This window comes from Somniosus microcephalus, chromosome 7, assembly GCF_052327205.1.
Source record: "Somniosus microcephalus isolate GS21.2 chromosome 7, FLI_Smic_1.0, whole genome shotgun sequence".
In the NCBI taxonomy this organism is placed as follows: domain Eukaryota; kingdom Metazoa; phylum Chordata; class Chondrichthyes; order Squaliformes; family Somniosidae; genus Somniosus; species Somniosus microcephalus.
Genome location: NC_140993.1, coordinates 175,771,538 through 175,776,305, shown reverse-complemented (window position 1 = coordinate 175,776,305; position 4,768 = coordinate 175,771,538).

Genomic DNA, 4,768 nt, shown 5'->3' with positions numbered 1-4,768 from the left:
GTGTCGGAGAGTTGGCGTTCAGTTTCCGCTAGGTAGAGGTTGGTACGCCAAACAACAACAGCACCACCCTTGTCAGCAGGTTTAATGACAATGTCAGGGTTGGATCTAAGAGAATGGAGTGCTGCAAGTTCAGAGGGAGGTAGGTTGGAGTGAGTGAGGGGAGCAGAGAAATTGAGACAGCCGATGTCACGGCGGCAGTTAGCGATGAAAAGATCTAGAGAGGGTAAGAGGCCAGGGGGAGGGGTCCAGGTAGAACGGAAATTCTGAAAGCGGGAGAAAGGGTCAGCTGTGCGGGGGGGAAGACTCCTGGCCAGAGAAGTGGGCACGGAGACGAAGGCGGCAGAAAAAGAGCTCAACATCGTGCCGAGCTCGAAATTCATTGAGGTGGGGGCGTAAGGGGATGAAGCTCAGGCCTTTGCTGAGGACTGATCGTTCGGGGTCAGAGAGGGGAAGGTCAGAGGGGATAGTGAAGACGTGGCAGGGGGTGAGATTGGGAGAAAGGGGGTCAGAGGAAAGTGAAGGAGAAGAAGGTTCCGGAGGGGCGTTGGTGTTCAAGAGTTGATGAAGCTTGCGATCCTTGACATTGGAAAGGAAGAAAAAAAGTTTTTTGTTGAAGCGTCGGATGAGTCGAAGGATGAAATGGAACTGTGGACCCGGACAGCTTTGAGATAGAGTGCGTCGGTGCTGCTGAAGAGAGAGGTCGAGAGTGTTCATGTGGCACCGCATGGCGTTGAGCGTGGATCTCAAGATGCAGCGAGAGCAGTAGTTCGAGGAACGATGAATATCTTGGAGATATTTGTAATCCTGGGTGGATCCGAAACACGAAGGGTGGAAGTTTAGTTGGGATCCACGTGGAATAAGTCGGAACCGGAGACAGTTGCTGAGGAAAATGATGTGGCTGTGAAACCGAGTCTTGGCAGATACCTGATGAAACACGAGAAGGGAAACTGAAAGTAATGAAGATGAACAAGGTTGAAGAGACAAACGGAGATCCCATTGAAGAGAAGAGCAGAACTTCTTCAAGGTAGGCATTCCTAGAAGAGGTGTGGCAGTGAACCAAACACTAGTACAGGTAGACTATCCTTTATCCGAAAACCTCGGGACCAGCCGAGTTTCGGATAAAGGAGAATTTCGGATTTCGGAAGGTGGGTCGGCGGGGGTCCGCGGGGGGGTCGGCGGGGGGTCGTGCGCACGACTTACGCTGACGCTCAGCGTAAGTCAGTCGGGGTCGGCGGGGGTCGGGGCCGGCGGGGTACGCGGTGGGGGGGGGTCGGCGGTTGTCGGGGCCGGCGGGGTCCGCGGGGGGGTCGGCGGGGTCGGCAGTTGTCGGGGTCGGCGGTTGTCGGGGCCGGCGGGGTCCGCGGGGGGGTCGGCGGTTGTCGGGGCCGGCGGGACCGCGGGGGGGTCGGGGCCGGCGGGGGGTCGTGCGCACGACTTACCCTTTATCCGAACTTCCAAAACTGGAACCCTCTAAAAACCGAAGGTTTTTTCGTTCGTACGCACGACTTGCGCTGAACGAAAAAACCTTCGGTTTTTAGAGGGTTTCGGTTTTCGGAAGTCCGGATAAAGGGTAGTCTACCTGTACGATAGCAAAATACTGCAGATGCTGGAAATCCGAAATAACAACAGAAAATGCTGGAAAAACTCAGCAGGCCAGGCAACATCCGTGGAGAGATGTGGCCACTTTAGTTTGGTTACAGTAACTGCATGCTCAGAGATGCTTTGGTTCATAGAAAGCAAGAAGTTGTTTATGGAGGGGGGATATTGCATTGGGCCTCAAGAAAAAGTATCTGATAAGAGTTTGTATCATGATGGCTACAACTTCTGGAATCACATCTGATTTAACTGTGCTGAATTCCACCCCAGCTGTCATTTTAAGGACTGTGGCTAATATTTTGGGATTTTAGATGCCCACGGGTAGCAGGAGAACATATAACCCTTTACACCTATCTCTCTTATCAAACAGCATGCTGTGCTGCCCACAAATTTAGGTTGCATGCTCACTGTGCTGATGGAAAGTGCTTGCATGAAAATAACCAGAGAGAGAGATTGCTGAATTTGGTGCAAATATCAATTTTGAAATGTAGAGCTAGCTTTAAAGAACTATTCCACTCTCTCCCAAGCTTGTTCCATTTCTGAACTGAAAAACTGTGCCAATGGCCCAGAAATTCGGGTCTCCACGGGTGAGTACGCACGGGGTACTCACCCGTAGGCCCAATGGAAGTGTCGGTTTTCTGCATGCGCGGGAAACCGGCACTTCCGTTCCCCTGAAAGAAGGGGTTCAGAGTTCGAATGCGTGCGCAGGAGAGGCTGCGCGTGCGCATCGAACTTACGTTTTTATTTGCAGGTTTTCCCGGGAGGGTAAGTCTCCAGAAGTTACACATATAAAAAGCAGGCGTAAGGCCTGCTTTTTACAAGGTAAGTGGTGAATTAATTAAAATTAAAACATTTTTTCCACATGTTTATTATTTTTAAATACTTTAAAGCAAGGTAAGTTTATTTTTAGCCCCGTTAGAAAATAAAATTATTTTTTTCAAAAATTTAAATTATTGTTTAAAATAGTTATTTCATGTAATTTATAGTTGATTTAAAAAAAAAAATTATTTGACGATTTAGCGATGTTTTGGGGCCCGTAGTATTTATAAGTTTTGACAGGTCTTCCTGTCAAACTTATGAATGGGCATTCCCTGCTCCGATTGGCTCTCCATGGCCCACGTGATCCCAGGAGACGCATCGAACTAACTGCGCCCCTGGGATACGTAAGCACTGCGTGCTGGCAGTTGGAGCAGGCTCAGGATTGGAATTCCACAGGGGCCCACAGCTCAACGGCCGGCGCGCAAGATAAGCACAGGTCGGGGGCTTGCACCAGCGGGAAGCCCCCGACCCGAATTTCTGGGCCATTATAGTTATTTATAGTAATTTAAAGGGAAACACTTTGTGAAATGTGTGAGTTGACACTTCTCTGATATTTCTTCCTTCTTTAAATGGAGCCACTTTATCTCCACTCAGTGCTTCTCAGACTGCCTAAAACTGCATTAAAACTCACCAGGTAAAAAATGAAGGCCACAAACTTAACTCCTTCCGATGCATGGTACAATTTGTTATTGTGCCATTTGACCACCCTTCATCTTTATAGGAGATTTTTATTTTAACAGAAATTCCAAGATTCTCTTACTTCCTGCCCAATCAATCATTCTGAATAGAACTTAGGATCGGAATTACTGTGACCTAATTCTACTTACTAAGGCTTTTTATTTTTATTTTGCAAATCATGAGGTTACATTTCACTTCCTGTTTGTGTACAGGATGTGTGTTCAAGCTAAGTTATAGCTAGTATATAGGATGGAAACATTCGCTGTCTTGATCCTGCCATGACCCTGACCCAAATCCTCGGTACGAGGTCATTACCATATTGGGGTAGGCGCCAGCACCATAGCAGCGCAACAGGGATGCCAATGCAGCAAAGCACATAGAGCCTCCTGACACCCTGGCATTCCTCCTGACACCCTGGCATTCCAAGAGGGTGGGCCTAAGCTAGTTGAGCCAAAGATTTAAGACAGGCAGCTTTTCTCCTTGCTTTCTCCCATGCTGGTAGGCTCAGAATGAGACAGTGCCCCTTAGTATTACTCTGCTGTTTGATTACTAACTGTAAAATAACACTTACAAATGCTTTCATTATTTTCTTTTTGGCAAAATACATGTGGCAGGAGAGAACACTTGAATAAGCTTGAATAACCACAATATCTGTACTATACAGTCTGTATTATGTCTCTCACATTCACAACGTATTTACAAAAGCAAAATACTGCGGATGCTGGAAATCTGAAATAAAAACAGAAAATGCTGGAAATACTCAGCAGGTCAGGCAGCATCTGTGGAGAGAGAAACAGAGTTAACATTTCAGGTCGATGTCCCTTCGTCGGAACTGGAAAAAGTTGGAGATGGAACAGGTTTATAAGCAAGTGTAGGGGCAGGGAGACCCCGAGCTTCTGGTCGCCTGTCACCTTAATTCTCCGCTCCACTCCCACTCTGACCTCTCCGTCCTCGGCCTCTTACTCTGTTCCAATGAAGCTCAACGTAATCTCGAGGAACAGCACCTCATCTTTTGACTAGGCACTTTACATCCTTCTGGACTCAACATCGAGTTCAACAATTTCAGACCATAACCTCCGCCCCATCTCTCTTTTTCATTTTTTTTCCTTTCTCACATGGCAGCTGTCGATCATTTTGTCATTGCCGTTTACACTTCATCTAGAGTCATCTTTTGTTTCTTAACTTCTCCCTTTACCATCTCCTTTTGCCTTGCACCATCATCCCTTTTGTCTCTTAATCTCTCCTGCCTTCCACCCTATCACAGACCTTCCCTTTTGTTCTTTCCTCCACTCCCCCCTCTCCCTACCCATACTTAGAAACATAGAAACATAGAAGATAGGAGCAGGAGTAGGCCATTCGGCCCTTCGAGCCTGCTCCCCCATTCAATGAGATCATGGCTGATCATCCAAATTCAGTACCCTGTCCCTGCCTTCTCCCCATCCCTTGATCCCTTTAGCCTTAAGAAATATATCCAACTCTTTTTTGAATATATTTAATGAACTGGCCTCCACCGCCCTCTGTGGCAGAGAATTCCACAGGTTCACCACTCTCTGGGTGAAGAAATTCCTCCTCATTTCAGTCCTAAATGGCTTACCTCTTATCCTTAGACTATGACCCCTGGTTCTGGACTCCCCAGCCATCATAAACATCCTTCCTGCATCTAGTCTGTCCTGGC